Below are 17,657 nucleotides of genomic sequence, written 5' to 3'. Positions count from 1 at the left end.
CCGGCCTTGCTCTTTTATCATGCTTTCAAATAAATGAAAATGTTATATGCATTATTGGTAACTAGGTGTGGACTTTAACATTAACAAGTTTTACAAACATTTAGGGGAAAATCGATGTGTTTGCCCGGCGACCATATTTTAATTTAATGGGGGGGGGGAGCGCTCGTCCCCTGCCCCCCCCCCGATCAACACCCCTGCTAACTAAATTAGTATTCATTTGGAGAGGATGTGCTTGCATTCGGTCTCAGTGTGAAATTGTCATTTATTAATTTGTCAACGTTGTTTATAAGGTCGTAGACACACTGAAAAAAAGAGAAAATACTGAATATGAAACTATTTTTTCGAAATTATTTGTATCATGGTGATTAACAGCGTGTGTGATTGTATTCACAAACTTAAAAAAAAAATCTTGACCAAAGTACCAGGGAGCGACCCGATCTTTAACATATTGGCAACATGTTTTTGTTCGTTTACAATATACATAATCAGAAAATTGTAATTGTATATCATGACTAATGATAGTGTAGGCCTCTCTACGTTTCCTCTCCAAAAAAAGGCAGCCATGTTTCTTACTGAAGTCCGGTGAAAAACAGGAAGGTTGGAGCTCGTGTTTGACGGCTCACCCTCGGGTGTTAAAATGTTGTATTAATTACCCATTTCTATGTCCGTTTTTTTCTTCTTTCAGGTTTATATCACGGAGACATATGGGATGAAGGTTAATGAATAACGAGTGGGCACACTTGACAAGAGACATCTCCTACGGATGCGGAGATGGTAAAGATAAAAATCAGAGACATTTTGTAAGGGGTCTAACGATGTATAGATCGAGATTAATATGGGGCTTTTAGTAATCACTAATATTCAGACATGGCGAATGTACATAAGTATTACTGGTAGTGGTACGTTATATTGTGTGTTTTATATGAGGTAATGAATATTGGACGCGTAGCACATTTTCAACGGGGGGCGGGCTCGATCCACGCGATGTCGGAATTGTCATAACGTTGCTTTTAGTAGAGAAAATATAGAGATGTATATTATTGACATAATATACATCTCTATGAGGGAATACAACTTTTTTAAAATGAATTCTACTAATTAATGATAATTATATTAATGATAATAGCTATATTATATAGTGCTTCATACTTTGGTTTCTAAGCGCTTTAATTCTAATTATTATTAACCTGGCCATAGGATCCAGCACTGTTCCACACATAAAGTGCACCATCTCCACTCCCGGGGAAGTATCTTGGTCAGGCAACCGTTTATCGCTGCACGCAAGCCAATCAATTACATTTACTTTTACAACCTATACCGGGTACCCAGGTTGAGAGTGACAAACGCGGATGCCTTTTCCTTGCCAAAGGACATATAGCAGCGGAAGAGATTCGAACCCTCGACCCTTAGTTTAAGAGTCAAGTAACTTAACCACTAGACCACGACACCCTCGCGATAACTATACTAAATTAAAGTTCTGATACAAATTGATTCCACCTGAAGTATAAAATGTTTTGAGAGTAATTTAATTAAAAGAAAAATGCAGACAATATACATGCGTGTGTGTGGGTTGGGGTCCTGAGATTTGTTTGTGTGTATATATATTTCCATATTGATATTCACTAATTGGCTTTGATGCGCCTTGGAAGAAAGTACATATATATCAAAATCATTCAGCTCTGAAACATTTGCCAACCATTTAACGGTTAATAATCTTGTGCAGATTACAAGATTAACCAACTTGCCAATCTCGTCATCGTCATCCCTCACTAATCGTTTCTGTCAAGTCTCTCGGTCGACAATCACAAAATATAGGAAAAAAGAGTGGATCTTGAATTGATTTGAGTTGAAGGTATCAAGCTACAGCCAACCACACAAACTGATGTGTCTAATTGCACCAGTGGATGAGTAATACAGAGTACAGACGAATTTAAAGCATGGTGTAGGCGGGAATACTCCCTTTAGAGAAGGCATCCCAGACAGGCCGATTTCAAAATAGTTATTGGATTCATGTTGGAGTTTCAATGTTTGTCACTCATCTAGTGGGTGTCAAAGAAAGACAGTTTGAAAGATGGTAGGGGAAAGTGGCATGTGCCAGACGGTTAAAAGGATTTGATGATATAATCAAAAAAGAAATTAATCGTGAGGACCTGGATTAGACAATTTGACCTTGAACCGTTTTGAGATGTAGTTTTCTTGATGAACATTGGACAAAAATGGTCGTAGAGGTCGTAATATATTGCTCTCCAGTGCACCACCAGCAGTTTGTTGCGTTCAAGTACAAACGAGACGTGGCCATGGATGAGGTATGACTTTGCCTTTGGTGGACTTCATTATAATAATTGAGCAGATATTGAACGAAATTTCATGTAGATGCTTTGTTTTAGTATAAAATACTGAGTCATAAATCCTATTTCGCTGTGTCTCTTCGTCTTGTGGGGAAGTTAGAATTCTGGCCAGCATGACTTTTTTTTAAAGAAAATATTAGTGTAAGTTACTGCTAATCAATATTAATTTATCTTTAATTTCATGTAACACACGCATTGTATATCATCATTTGTTTACTAACTAATGAAAGCTAAACCAAGATAAGAATATATACTTCGAACAGAATTGTAATCTTTTGAAGCTATTTTTTTTGTGTTAATGAGAATTTTTTTTTAGATAGAATAAACTAAATTTGTTATATAGGCCTATCAGATGTGACTTGAATAAAAAAACCAAACATGATATTTACAAAATTAATGAGTCATTTACACATCAATTATATTATCATTATTATTTTAATGTTGTAAGATTCGGCACTTTGTTCATTATTCCGTTTTTTTTTGTTGAGATCCCATGATGCAAGTATGAAGATACGCAGTTGTACAATATTGTCAGTGAGCGAGAATTCATAGACGAATGCTGCTGAGAGATAGAGAGGTTCCTTGCACTTTATCCTCATACCGTCTAAAATTAAGAGCGTGACCTTCAAAAATAGAGAGATAGATTATCTTAAAATGTGAAAAACTAATAAGCAGTTCGTTTCTGGGCCGAATTTCTTCCCCGGATTTGTGATTTCTTCGCGTATTTGGTTTATTGGAAATGGCTAGGCACGTTGTCGTGTTAGGAAGCTAGCCTGGAGAGAAATGGCAGGAAATTCGATGAAATTTTGAGTTGAAATCATGGGTAAGCTTTGACGGATGGTTAAGAACTATTTTCTTGATTTCTGGTGACGTTGTGAAAGGAGAAGAAGACTCTGTTTTGGGGTGAAACGAGCTAAGACTGTAATGAAATACGAGGGTTTGGTGACAACCCACGATCAACCTGCTCCATTAGTCTCTACAAGGACCCTATCCAGCGCGCGCGATTTTTATCAAGGGACGAATTATGATTGACAAGGCTTTCCTTCCCGTTTCCGATCTCTCATTGGTTAAATGTTTTTCTGTGGGCGGAGTTAAGGCATTATAAGGAGGGACCTCTCGCCAGTCGCAAGGGAATTGACGTTTATACTGCGATCAGAAGCTGAAATAATAAGCTCGTAAATGATGATTGCAAATGTTGATTGTCATAATTGTGGGCAACATCATTGGCATACTTTGCATGGATGATATTGAACGAGGCATGTTGATTTCTGTAGGGGTTCACTAAAGAAAGCGAGAGAAACATTTCACATATCGATAATCTAATTTCCACTTGTCAATAATTATGTCCCGATTGCATTTTGTATTATCTCTCTCTTCTCTCTACGCAGACTCTATAATCCGGAAAGTTGTTATTTATCGCAAAACTTGCAGTGGTCAAACAAGTTTGGCTGCAAACGTTGTTTATTTCAGAGTTAGCAATGGATGTCCCCATTTATCAACTAATATGAATGCTAATTTTAAACAACAAATCTCATTTGTTGATCGTGGGTGCGCGGGTATGTAAAAACATATTTACATGTTAATGCAACTGCTAATCGGATTCCCCTGTGGCAAGTTTATTGGAGTTTGCCATAATTAAATTTAAATACATTATCACGGTCTTTGTTTACAAAATAATTCTTGGTCTTTTCTTCCCCCACTCTCTTTCACATTTCGTCCTTTCTTAACCATAACCTCTTCTCTCAATCCCTCCTTCAAGATTATTCTACCTTTTCTCGTTTCTTCCTTCCACTTCTTTCCTCATCTCCCCCATAGCATTTCCCACTCCTTTAGCATGCTATGCTAGCCAGTGGAGTAAAGAGTAAAACAAATTAGAAAACAAATTGAGGGGCCCGGATAGGGCGTATCAGCAAGCCAAAAAATTGATCTTTAACAAACAAAAATGTAATTTTGTGATATATATTGACAGAAAATTAAATATGTCCCCCTATTTTTTTTCTCTTGGTCATAAAATTGTTGGCCCCAGCTCACATCTGAATGCAAGTGGCTAAATTTTGCATCTTGATATATGGGAGCAATAGGGGTGTTATTTTGTACCCTCAATGTAAAAACCGTGGTGTTAGAACTGACACCAGTTGGTGTTAATGGAGGACCACACCCGAGGCGTTAAAATTACACCCTAGAGATTGAACATAACACCAAAGAGCGTAAATGTCGCAACCAAAGGTGCTGTAATAACACCCATAGGTGTTGAACTAACACTGTCAATTAAACACCGGTGTAAAAAAACTGGTGTGGTCCTCTATGTATACACTGGTTAACACCACAGTTATTGCTGTGCTCATCCCCCAAATATCTTTCACAAGCAATTTCACAATTATTCCGACTCACAAAAAAGGACACAAGATAAATACTGTCTGCACTGCTACACAGTCAATGGTTTTAATGACAAATTAACCAAACAGATTTATTAACTGCCATTTAATCTTAACTATATAGACAAATTTTGTTTAACAATTTAGCTCTTTTCAGTTCAAGACTGAGTAAGGAGCTCCCTAGATTTGATTTATATGAAAATGTATATTCATTTTTCTTTTACTTCGAAACCATCACAGACTAATAAAAAACAACTAAGATTAGGTTCATATTTCTATTAATTTGTTAATGTCAAGATGTAATCAACATTTTGTAACTTTAAGCTAATTCTATTTTATTGAAATACAATATGCCAAATGTTGATTTAAAAAAATCATGAAGTCACATCAGCTGCAAAGAATATGAAGCAGAATTAAAGCTAAATCATATTGCTGAGTATATAAAATATGTAAATATATTTGATAATACACACTACAATCTACCGCATCTTATAAAACAACACATCTATTAAATCTGACAAAATTTGAGAATATATAAGATGTTAAAAAGTTCAAAGTTTGCATATAAGCTTATCAATGCTTGACTAATTAAGAGTGTCCCCGAAGGTAAAATGCAAATCACACACAGTAATCAGCGGCATATCTATTATAAATTACCAGAGCCCACTTTGAAAAAATTATCTGACAACCATCCCCTTGAATGGGGGGGGGGGGGGGCTTGATCACCACATATTTAACTCCAAAATAATAATTTGTAAACTTAAGTTAGTAAAAATTGAGTTTCTATTAAAGAATAAAGGCTACTAAGTTGATTAATGAGTTATACAAAAAGAGTATAAATATATACATAATTATACATAAATAATAGAAAATACAATTGCAGCTAGAACTGGAATGCTAGACCTAGATAACACACAGAACACATGGAGGGACACAAACATATGGATGGATGAATCTACCGTAATACAAGTACAAAATACGTATCAAAAAGACTAATCAAATGGTCTCTACTTTATAAATGGGAATACAAATTTAAAAGAAACCTAAATAATGTTATCAGAGTTGTATAATAGGCCTAGACGACAAGAAGATCTTCTGATTAGATGATGATATACATGATGTAGTGAAATGCATTTCAAATTTTGAATGTAAAAAATCAGTTGTATGATACCAGGGGCAGATCCAAGATTTTCCAAAAGAGACGCACATTTTCCCGCTGAAAATTTGAAAAGGAAAAAAAAAAAAAAGGTTTTCACCTAAAAATCGAAGGTCGTTTTGTCCCCAGAAAATTTGACAGGTGGGTAAAAAAAGCATATTTACACTGTATAATACTTCATGTTGGTAAGGTTCCATGACATTTGCTCCTACAATTGCTCCGCTCTTAAAGGGGAAGTTCACCCTGACAAAAAGTTTATCGTAAAAATAGCAGAAAAAATAATAAAAAATATTGCCGAAGGTTTGAGAAAAATTCATCAAATAATTATAAAGTTATTAGAATTTCAATGATTTGATTTGTGACGTCATATGCGAGCAGCATTCCTACATACATAGTGAATGGTTAAAAATCAATGATCTGTCATTTTCTCAGAAAACTGAAAATGGTTTTCACTGTATCTTTCGTATATCAATAGACAAATCATTTCACACCCGATCATGCATAGAAAACAAAATTAAGTCATCAGGAACCATACAAAATTTGAAATTCATGCATTTTATATTACATAACAAATGGGGCAGCTGCTCGTTTATGACGTCACAAATCCAAAACTTTGAACTCTAATAACTTTCTTACTCTTTAACAGATTTTCCTCAAACTTTCACCAACATTTTTTACTATTTTTTCTGCTATTTTTACAACAATTTTTTTTTCAAGGTGAACTTCCCCTTTAATCCCACATGTTAATCGAATGACCACATTCAACCCTGCGTATAACACTATACCCTACCCTACGCATAACCCCAACCTTGCATAAAACCCTACTGCAACTCTCAGCCAAATCCTACATCTTAGATGAAATGAAACCTGGAGCAAATGTCGCGTCACCATTTGAAATGCTGTGTAGAAAGAACTAAATCTATTAAAATTGGGCATGTTTCATATTGATAGATGCAAAATCTATTTATAACTTGTTTTTGTTTATTGATAAAGGGTAGCACTGTCTCTATGTTGAGTTCATAAGCATTTTCTACAATCGAGAAAGTAATAGTATTTACATTCTTGACCACTTCTTTATTTGAAACTTTAAATGTATGTAAAAATCTGTGATGTCACACATACAACCATTAAAAACAAACTATTTGTAACAAAAGGCATCTAAAAGGTGATGACACCCTCTATATGATCTTGGGTTACAGCCATGGTAATTGTTCATTGCTCCAATAATTTGTAAAATAATATAAAAACATACAAAATCAACTCCTTAAAATCTTATAACTATGCACATTGTTAAGGTGTAATGAAAACGATACATTGAAACATAGCACCCTTATAATCAGCCATGCATCAAAAAGTAAAAAGGCACATTTTTCAAAATAATCATCACCAACAAAAAATGGGGTGTCCCCCCAAAAAAAGATATGAATGGATGACCATCCTTTTTATCATTTTGACACAAGAGCAATAAGGGAATTATCATTAAAGTGATTGGGCATTGGTTTGACTTTTAAAAAATCTGAGCTAGAAGGTCACACTTGTCACCTGTGTCTGTGATGTTACAAAAATGAAGCCCTGAAAAAATTGTGTTCGAAAATAATTTTTTAGTGCTTCAAAAATTGAAATATAAAGTGACTGGAAACACCATCTTAATTTCATCCCATACACTTATGTGTACTATTTAGGTGTCTATAAGACGCCTATTTACAAAATCGGGGTTTGCCTTGTAGTTTTAGCTTTTCATTCTCAATAATGGTTGTTTTCAGGGTTTATTAGTTCTGATACATGCACTTGTACATATGTTTCATCTTGGTTTGAGAATTTTTTAAATCGGCTGCTCACAAAGTTAAACAATAACTTTAAGATACTGTTTGCTTTTATGCAAAGTGATCCTGATACAGATCACTCCTTATAACTCTTATAATCTTCAGTTATGCATACACTCTAAAATACAAAGAGTGAAATGGTGGGAAAAAGCAAGGGTGACAGCATTTTTAAATCCATTTAAACAATGCTGTCACTCCTCGATCAATTAAGGGATGATTTACCCCTTTCCATCCTTCCCTTATACACAAAGTTTAGTAGGACTAATCTCATTCTTTCAAGTAAAACATTCAAATAAACTGACATTCCCAGCACCAGAACAGAATGGAGAAACTACCAATTCAAAGCAATATTAATATAAGATCTTTGCGTAGGATATTGCAATATTTATCCGCCAGATGTAAAGACACATCTTATTCGTCTTGGGTTACACGTACCCTTAGCACGCTACACACTCGCCGTGTGGCACGCACTGCAAACTCAGACCATTTCAGGAGAGAAGATGAATAGAAGAAGCGATGAAGAAATGTCTAATTATTGATTGCAACCATGGCTGCCAATCAGATCGAACCATCTTCTGAAACTGGAAGATTCTCGGAAGTAATGGTTCGTATTGTGTAATCCGAGAGGAACTAGCTGTACCTGTTCCAATCTCAATTTCACATTCTCTTTCTATTTCATCATACAATCTACAATTGCCTGGGGCCTACCTGATTAAGAACTTCTTTCAATCTATTTTTTTCTCTTCATCTAATCATCAAATTTACAATCCACTTTCAGTTACACAAGAGACTCGATTTATATGATAAATTCCATCATTTGGATGATTATCCAAGACGCTGCATGTAGCTTTCAAGAAAACTATCAGTGATGAAATCCTCTAATAAAACTGGGAAATTGTAAAACACATTTGGCTCTCATGTTTTATAATTGGTTAAATAATCATTACCAAATTCATATTCATGACTTTTTACAACTGACTCCTTCTGATAATGATTGTTGTTTGCATAACTACCACTACAATCGTAGAAAAAAAATCAATGTAATATTTTATACATGCTATAATACCTTACTAATTGTATATTAATTATGTCTGATCTTATAGCAGGTATGTTAAAAGGTAGCCAAATATAAAAACTATAAAATCCATTCTTGGTGTACCATTTCATAAAAATGCTAATACTGTTAACAATTGAACAAGGTGAGTCTATAACTTAAGAATGTTAAACATCCTTCTATGTATAGTGATTTTCAAGAAGAAAATAAGAATCTTCATTTATCTACACTGTCAAAAAAGAACCAATGAAAAAGGCGAGAAATTACACAAGAATTACAATTAAAAAAAAGAACATTTTCCAGTGGAAATTTTCATTTATAAAAAAAAAGGTCTATGAGCATATCATTGATACATGGATACACCTGTAAAATCATGTGAGATTTATATTTCACGGAAAAATAACTACCGAGTTGGATCGACAATATAAGATTTTAAATCAAGGTCAAATCTTTGAATAGAAATAATAGCAACCCTGAGCTGCGCAATAAATCAAGGCATGAAAGCTAGTCACTCCAGTAAGCCTTAATTGCCTTTACAACATTGATTAGCAAGTACATAAAGCAACTTATATATCATGCATCAATATTGATCAAAATGTCACACTAAGGGGAATAGACAGGAACGCGCTTGCAAAATGGAATTTCAAGAAATGTAATGACCCTGAAGTTATACCCCTTTCATAAACCCAATTACTATGAATTAGGCGGCTAATAGCATAATTTGGTCGTAAAATTGGAGGAGGACAAGAGTTATCCGCATTACTCTGATGCTGCTATTATCCGCATAATAGCGGCATCGGGATAAGATTTTGAGTTTATGAACGCATTTCCAAATAATGCGGATAATTGCCATGGTGCGGTCACAAGGTCACCCTTTTCCAACACAACGGCATCGGAGGGGGCGTGTCCAGTTGTCATGGCGATTATCCGCCTTTTTCAGGACGGGCACTCGTAAAAATAATGCGGCTTATTTTTGGAGTTTATGAACGCAATTTTTATTGCATTATCCGCATTACTCTTAGGCGGCTAATTGGAGGATAGGTTTATGAAAAGGGTATTAGTTAGCCACTCTGAAGGGCATTTTCACACTGGCAAGATCAGGAAATTATATACCTGTAGGTTTAAAAGACTTGTTCAGGCCCTGAAATATCTGATTTAATCATTATTCATACCTGCACGAAACAAAAAAATGACAAGAGAGGTTCTATTTTATGAGCATGCTACATGATTTTGCACAACATGTAGCATATGAGTGAAAACACAAATCCATAAAATGAATTCAGTCCTGCAAGAGTTAATATCAATAGTTCACCCATTTTGTTATTGAGAGAGAAAATGCATGCTGATACCCCAAACATTTTACATTGCAGCATACTGGAAAACTGAGCTGGAAATGAATAAAGATTTCAATCGATTTATTTTTTTCAGAAACTATCTTCAAGAGTAAAACAATAATGAAATGATTTGTCATAATTATGACCATTTGCTTTACTGATTTTTTTCACAAGAATACATTAGAAAAGGGACAAATGGATGATTACTAATCATAATTTCTAATCTAAGATTGAAATTCAAAATGGGTTTTGTGATATAAAATACAACAGAAAAAATCTTAATCAGGTATCATGGGTATTAATAATTTTATAAAATATATCAATTTCTAAAAACATGCAAACACATCAGTATTCTTCTAAATCATAAAAAAGATAGGGAAGATAAATTATGAAGTTTGAAAGGAAGTGGCTGGGACTCAAATTATATAACAAAAAGTTGTTAAAAAAATTATATGGTTGCACATTTTAATCAAATAAATACTTCCAAGTTTCTTCTCTTCTCCAAATGATAGTGGTCCCACACATTCTTGTTAACAAGAACATTATAAACAACTAATCATTAACAAAATATTTAGTAACCACACCAATTCAAGCTTTTGAATAACCTATTTCAATGAAAATTATGATTTTGGAAGCAATTCATGAGGAGCTTTCACCCCCGTCATGGCTGCTCCTGGAAAAGTGATTTGAGGGTTCTCCGAGAATGACACTTAATCAACCGAGTTGCGCGGCTAACAAGGTAAAAAAGGGCAAATCTTCCAATTACATTGTTAACGAATTAATTATCGTGATGACAGTATCAGACACCCGCTTAGGTTTGTGGGATTGGGGGGCATTCATGGCATAATTAACTGTCGGTGCACTCGTAGCGATCAAAGCCGTCTCCCTTCGCATTAGGGAGTAACCCATGATTAATAATAATGTATTTTTATGTGCCGATGTGCACCTCTTTGAAGTTTATTCAAAAATTGACTAATTACTCCATAGTTAGTTTTTAATGAGAGATAGGACGAGAGTAAAGGAAAGCTCACTTAGATCCTTAGAAGAGAAGAGAAAATTAATCTTAATGAGATACTGCTTCCTACTAAGTGGGGTAAATTAGTTTGTGCTCTGCTAATGGTGGAATAGCAATCTTTCTTTATTATAAACAAAAAAATAAAAACTGCCTTGTCTTCAAGAAACCTTCTAAAAATACATGTACATTTAAAAGAGGAGGAAGGCATATTTGATGGATTCTTTTCAGAGTTTAATCAATAAAATCGACAAAATGCACTACAAATAAGGCAAGATAAAATAAAAAATGGACTGTATAGTTTTATACCACAATAAAGCATAAATATGAATTAATTTCAGACTTCCTATTCAAATCTAAACATTGAAGGCTATCACAGGAAGGATATATGTGCACTGCAAATCACCATCTATTCACATCATCACATCACGTGAGTGGGAAGTTCAAATTAACACACTACGACAAGTGATGCGCTCAAAATGCCAACACTTCGACCGTCCATGTTAATTAGCCCTGCCATTTTCTCTTTAAGATAGGATGCAAAAAGTGTGTCAACATATGAATATTCATGAGTCGAGTATTAATCTGATTACTGGTTTAGAAGAGCAGCACCATAAGGTCCCCCCTGGGGGAAACGCCGGAATTAGCATGGTAGAGCCAGGAAGGCCGCGCAACATATCGGGTTTCAAGTGGTTTTTCGGCTCTAAATGAGCTGGCAGAAAAAGTGCAAATATGCAGATGCGGGATGGTTACGTGTGTGTGATGCACACCATGGCTCCCCCCTCTCTTTCGACACATCTTCCGCTAATGAGTGCGATGTACTTTTGTGACCTCATTTACTCGTATGTCGGCTTTACGCGGCAGAAAAAAATGGGAGGGGGCTGACGAGGGCGCTAATGATTCTGCTCCACCCAATCATAACAGACTTTTTTTTTAAAGTGCTAAGGAGGCTGTAAATTAGTTCTAATTCATTGCTCAAGTGGAATGCACTATAAGAGGCATCTCAAGCGCAACGTAATGACGAAATGAAAATATTAAAAATATGCAATGAACATCTTATTCCATTAAAGACAACAGATTAGGTGAGGGGGTTAATTAGTATCGGACATGACAATAAATCAGAGCCGTTAAACGAGGGCATGATGATGTTAATCTGATCACTGTGGTAGGAAGGAGCTCTTTCGATGAGGGACTCTGATTAATTAGATCTATCATAGTGCAGTCACCTTAACCGCCGGCATTCATCATTTTCTTGTCATTTTTCATCTTGCAAGGAAGATACTTCAACAATGGACCTACTGGAAACCGTGTCCTTACTAATTTACAAAATCTCATACTGCTATGCGGAGCAGTCTTAATGTGGACTGGTAGTGCATAATCCATTTTTATAAATTTAAAAAACAAAAGAAACATCAAAATCTTATAATCTTGCAACAACAAAAACTTTGTGCAACATATTCTGCCTGTGTGATGAAACATGTTCAGTCCAGCGTTGATAATTCTATCATCTCTTTATGGAAAATGCCTATTTAGGCAGAAATGAATTGGCTTCACAATTTTCAATCCTTATATCTTACATTAAAAGTTTCCTTTGTAAATCAAAATGTCTTCAAATGCTCTGACATTTATACCATTGACCGCATAGGCGCATACATTAATTTTAAGAGAAATAATAACAATCACAGGCCATAGTTATATATAGCATTCAATAAAATATATTACCTTTTCTCAATTTGTTCTGAGCTTCCTAAAAGGTTATATTTGAAATCTGTGCCTATTAAAGACTGAGGCTATGATACTCAGGATAAAGAGTACCAATTCTGATATAGGACTTTTCATCAATGTATGCAGCATCTGCTATTATTATAAGTATTTATCCAACTCCCCATCCCCCCCAAAAGAGTAGAAAATCAAGTTTTTAAACATATATTCAAATGCAGATTATTATTTTTTGTTGTGATCTGATCACATAATCACATTAATGATATGGGGGAGTCCTGGTCTAGTGGTTCAGACTCTTGTCCTTTAATCTGAAGGAATTGGTTCGATTCCAAGCCATGGCAAGTTTTCCTTCAGCAAGAAGTTTATTCACACTGTGCTGCCCTCATCCCAGGTGAGGTAAATGGGTACCTGCAGGAAGTAATTCCTCAAAAAGCTGTGTGCACCAGAATCGGTAGACTAGCTTAACCGGGGTAATATAGGAGCACCTTGAGCATCTAGCAAGATGGATATGTGTGCTATACAAATCCTATATCATTATTTACTTATGATAAAATTAAGTGTATTTTGGAGGGTAAATACAGATACTCAAAGTGCATCCACAAAGTTAGTGTGAATACTTAGGGGTTCAGTGGTAAAGAATGAGAACTTCATTTAACAGGACCAGGATTCAAGCCTCATTTCTTTGTTGGACCTGACTAACATTGCTTGATCCAATTTGGAATCTGGAAACTATGGGATAATTTAAGGAATTTACAGAAAATTTTCAATGCTGTCAAGGCTTTTCCATGTTTAACCATAGAAGACTGAGCCAATATACACACACTGAAAGGGGAAGTTCATCCTGACAAAAAGTTTATTGTAAAAATAGCAGAAGAAAATATAACAAAATATATTGCCAAAGGTTTGAGAAAAATCCAAAGAATAAAAAGTTATTAGATTGTAATTATTTGATTTGTGACATCTAATGCAAGCAGCTTTCTTGCAGATCATTTGGTGAAAAATCAATGAAATGTCATTTTCTCAAAAAATCGAAAATGGTTTTTATTGTACCTTCAGTATATAAATACACAAATCATTTCACAATAAGTCATCACAAACCATTAAAAAAAGAAATTTATGCATTTTATATTGCATAACATATGGGGCAACTGCTCGTTTATGACATCACAAATCCACTACTTAAGATTCTAATAACTTTCATAATCTTTAAGGGATATTCCTCAAACCTTCACTAATATCTTTTATTATTTTTTTCTCCTATTTTTACAACAAAATTTTCTTCAGGGTGAACTTTCCCTTGAAGTCTATGGAAAATGTATGTTATAGCATAATCAATTGGTCAACAATAGGATAATCATTTAACAATCAATCTGATGTAAGCATGCAAGAAATGACATTGAATCAAAGACCACATCGGATCTAAAGAGGGTGGAAATAACCGATTAATCAACTTGAAATAAAGGAGGAGTAAGACTGCTGGAGGAACTCTGACAAACAATTTCCACTTAGTATCTTTCCCTTTAATTCCATTTGATTAGAAGTCTAACAAATGTTGAATAGTTTTCAATCTCTCTCTAACGCAAAAACACAAAGAGAGAAAGAGAAAAGCTCGGGCACGGCCCTTCACTAAGATAAACACTTCTCCCTTAAAGGGAAGTTCACCCTGACAAAAAGTTTATTGTAAAAATAGCAGAAAAAATAATAAAAAATATTGCCGAAGGTTTGAGAAAAATTCATCAAATAATTAAAAAGTTATTAGAATTTCAATTATTTGATTTGTGACGTCATATGCGAGCAGCATTCCTACATAGCGAATGGTAAAAAATCAATGAAATGTCATTTTCTCAGAAAATTGAAAATGGTTTTCACTGTAACTATTGTATATCAATAGACAAATCATTTCACACCCGATCATGAAAAGAAAACAAAATTAAGTCATCAGGAACCATACAAAATTTGAAATTCATACATTTTATATTACATAACACACGGGGCAGCTGCTCGTTTGTGACGTCACAAATCCAAAATTTTGAACTCTAATAACTTTCTTACTCTTTAACGAATTTTCCTCAAACCTTCACCAATATTTTTTACTATTTTTTCTGCTATTTTTACAACAAAGTTTTCTTCAGGGTGAACTTCCCCTTTAAGTAAAGTCACTATTTTCCTGACCCTCATACTCCCCAAAGTATACATTGCCCTGAACAATACAATGTAAGCTGTTATTGTTCTGTGAAGTGTCTAAATTCTCCCCTCTCTCTCTCCTTTCCTCCTTCCATTAAGACTGGGAAGTAGAATAGCTTTCATGGTAATTTGAGTCACAAAATTACTCCCTTTCTCTTTGGAATTTCTATTCAGAGCCAGGTACAAAGGGCAGGGTTTGGTGATTAAGTTATTCATTCTCAAAGAAATATATACAGTGCCGGCCGCGGGAAACGTCACGCCCGAGCACGCAAACAGCCTAGGGGGCTTTCGCGTCTAACCGAGGGTATTCAAGGGGAGCAGTCTAGGGCGTTTAGACGGGCCCGCGGTTTCCTGCGTGCTATATGATATTGGCCGTGCCCGCACTTACCCTCGGAAATCCTAGGTTACATACATTGCACTATGTTTACATGTACATGTACTTCGATTATCTTGTGGTAGACCATTATGTTTTTAAACTAGCGTGATCGGGATCTATTGTAGGTTGCATTTTTTATTTTAGATGTTATTTGTTTTCTCTTCTTTTATTCTTTAATTTCTGTGTCCCTTTTGATTCTTTTCCCTTATTATTTCTTTCCCTTCTTTCCTTCCCTGTTTCCTTTCCGTTTTTCTTCTGTCTTTGTTTCTTTCAAATAATGAAGGAATTATTTTTCTTTCGTTCTTCCCTTCTTTCTTTCTCTTTTTTCTTACTTTTCTCTTTTCTCTCAATATATTTTTTCTTTCACACATTCATTCATCTTCCCTTCCTTTATTTTAATTATTTCTTTCTTTATTCATTTCAAGTAATGACAGAAACCGTTATCTGTCCTTTATTCTTTCTTTCAACGTTTTAATCATACTTTTTCCTTTGAATTTTCTTTAATTTTTTCTTTCTTTCCTCTCAATTCATTTCTTGCTTCCTTCTTTCTTCCACTAGCCCTCCCTTCCCTTTCTTGATATATTTTGTTAACAAGTCTAACATTGTGTGGCCTTTTTTTTTGTTGATTTTTTGGCCTGGCTCGGTCGATCCTATGTAGTGCTTTGCCGATTGTCCCGTATTTAATTTTGTGAAATCTGGTCACCCCGGCTGGAACGTCGAAGCTATTATCGCAATGAATCTAAACTTTTCGACATATAGATACATGCATATACTCTCGGACGAAGGCCTTCCCCGAGTCTTGACATTTTTTCAGTGCTCATTTATCATTTCCTTTCGCTGGAATAGTCACAATGATCGTTGATTACGATACAACGTTACGACGTGTTTATGACATCGGTCATGCGCGAGGTCGACTCATGATATTTCACCGCCTCCTTTTCGTGCCACGATCTTTCTTTGATTTCTTTAAAGGGGGTTGTCGATTACGATCCGACGTTGGTGTGTTCTTTCGACATCACATCATGCACGGAAGGCAAGAGCCCCACTTATTGTCATTTTATCTCATTTCGGTATTGATATTTTATAAACCTTTATCATAATAAGCGGGGTATATAGGGGCCGGGGGGAGAGCAAAAAAACCCTCTCATATCGGGGAAAATTGTTCTTTCTCACATCATAAAAAGTAGACGCGCAAAAAGCGAACCCCAGCAAAACTGGTTGTGCTCATCGATTTTTTTTTATTTGGTTCTTTTGTTATTGTGCAGTCTGGGAGAGTCTTGCTCCCCGTCCACGCCGACCCCTCTCCTTTGATCACATCCGCTTCCCAATTTATGACAGGATGTTCTTAGAAATGGGGGGGGGGGTAGTATCTGATGCGTCAACAACAATGAATAAGGATATTCTTTTCAATTCGGTTCAAATCGGGTCTTTAAAACCCCCACCCTGTAAAAAGTATAAATTTACCCCAATGTTGCAGATTTAACAAGTTTGTCTTTTTGCTAAAACATCTGATTACATTATCTGCTCTCGATTGCGGTGTTAGTTACATCGGTAGATATTCGGATTGGGAAGATAATAATAATTAACATAATCAAAGTAAAGATTACTTGTCCAACGCATTTATTACGCGCAATTTTATAAAAAGTTATAGATGGGTTTAAAACGAATATTAATATCCTTGATACACTTATATGATGATCGTCGAAGTAAAGATTAACCTATCATTTTTACGAACTGCGGTTTTATATTGATAGATTAGTTGGATATCATTTAGGGTCTAGACATTGTTTCAATTATTTCATTTCAGTAAAACAATATTTTCCTTCGAATATAATTTATATATGAATTGGAAATGATAAAACGAAATCACAAAACCAAACCACAGCTTGGTACAATACATAATTCAGTGTTATATGGAAGATAAAAATAATAATACATGAGATTTGTAAATCGCACTTTCCATCTTGATTAGATGCTCAATGTGCTCCAGAGCAGAACAACAAAACTATTTGCATATATGTAACTATTAAAAACTTTCCTAACGCATTTAGCTTAAATGCTTAAACCCAAGCAAAAGTATGTTTTTGAAAGCTACTATGACGTGTTGTATGGAATGGGTACTTAACGAGTTAATTATCACTTGCCAACAAAGCAAGAATGGAGCTATACAAACCCTTCTTTTCTTTTATTAAGAATTTTAGCGGGTGCTCACGCAAACGCTAACTATCAAACCTAACTTCTTTTCGGGGAACAAAGGAGTTAGTCGAGCCAAG

Source organism: Lytechinus variegatus, chromosome 2, assembly GCF_018143015.1.
Source record: "Lytechinus variegatus isolate NC3 chromosome 2, Lvar_3.0, whole genome shotgun sequence".
NCBI lineage: Eukaryota > Metazoa > Echinodermata > Echinoidea > Temnopleuroida > Toxopneustidae > Lytechinus > Lytechinus variegatus.
The sequence above is the reverse complement of the archived record's forward strand: the minus strand, read 5'-3'. Positions refer to the sequence as shown.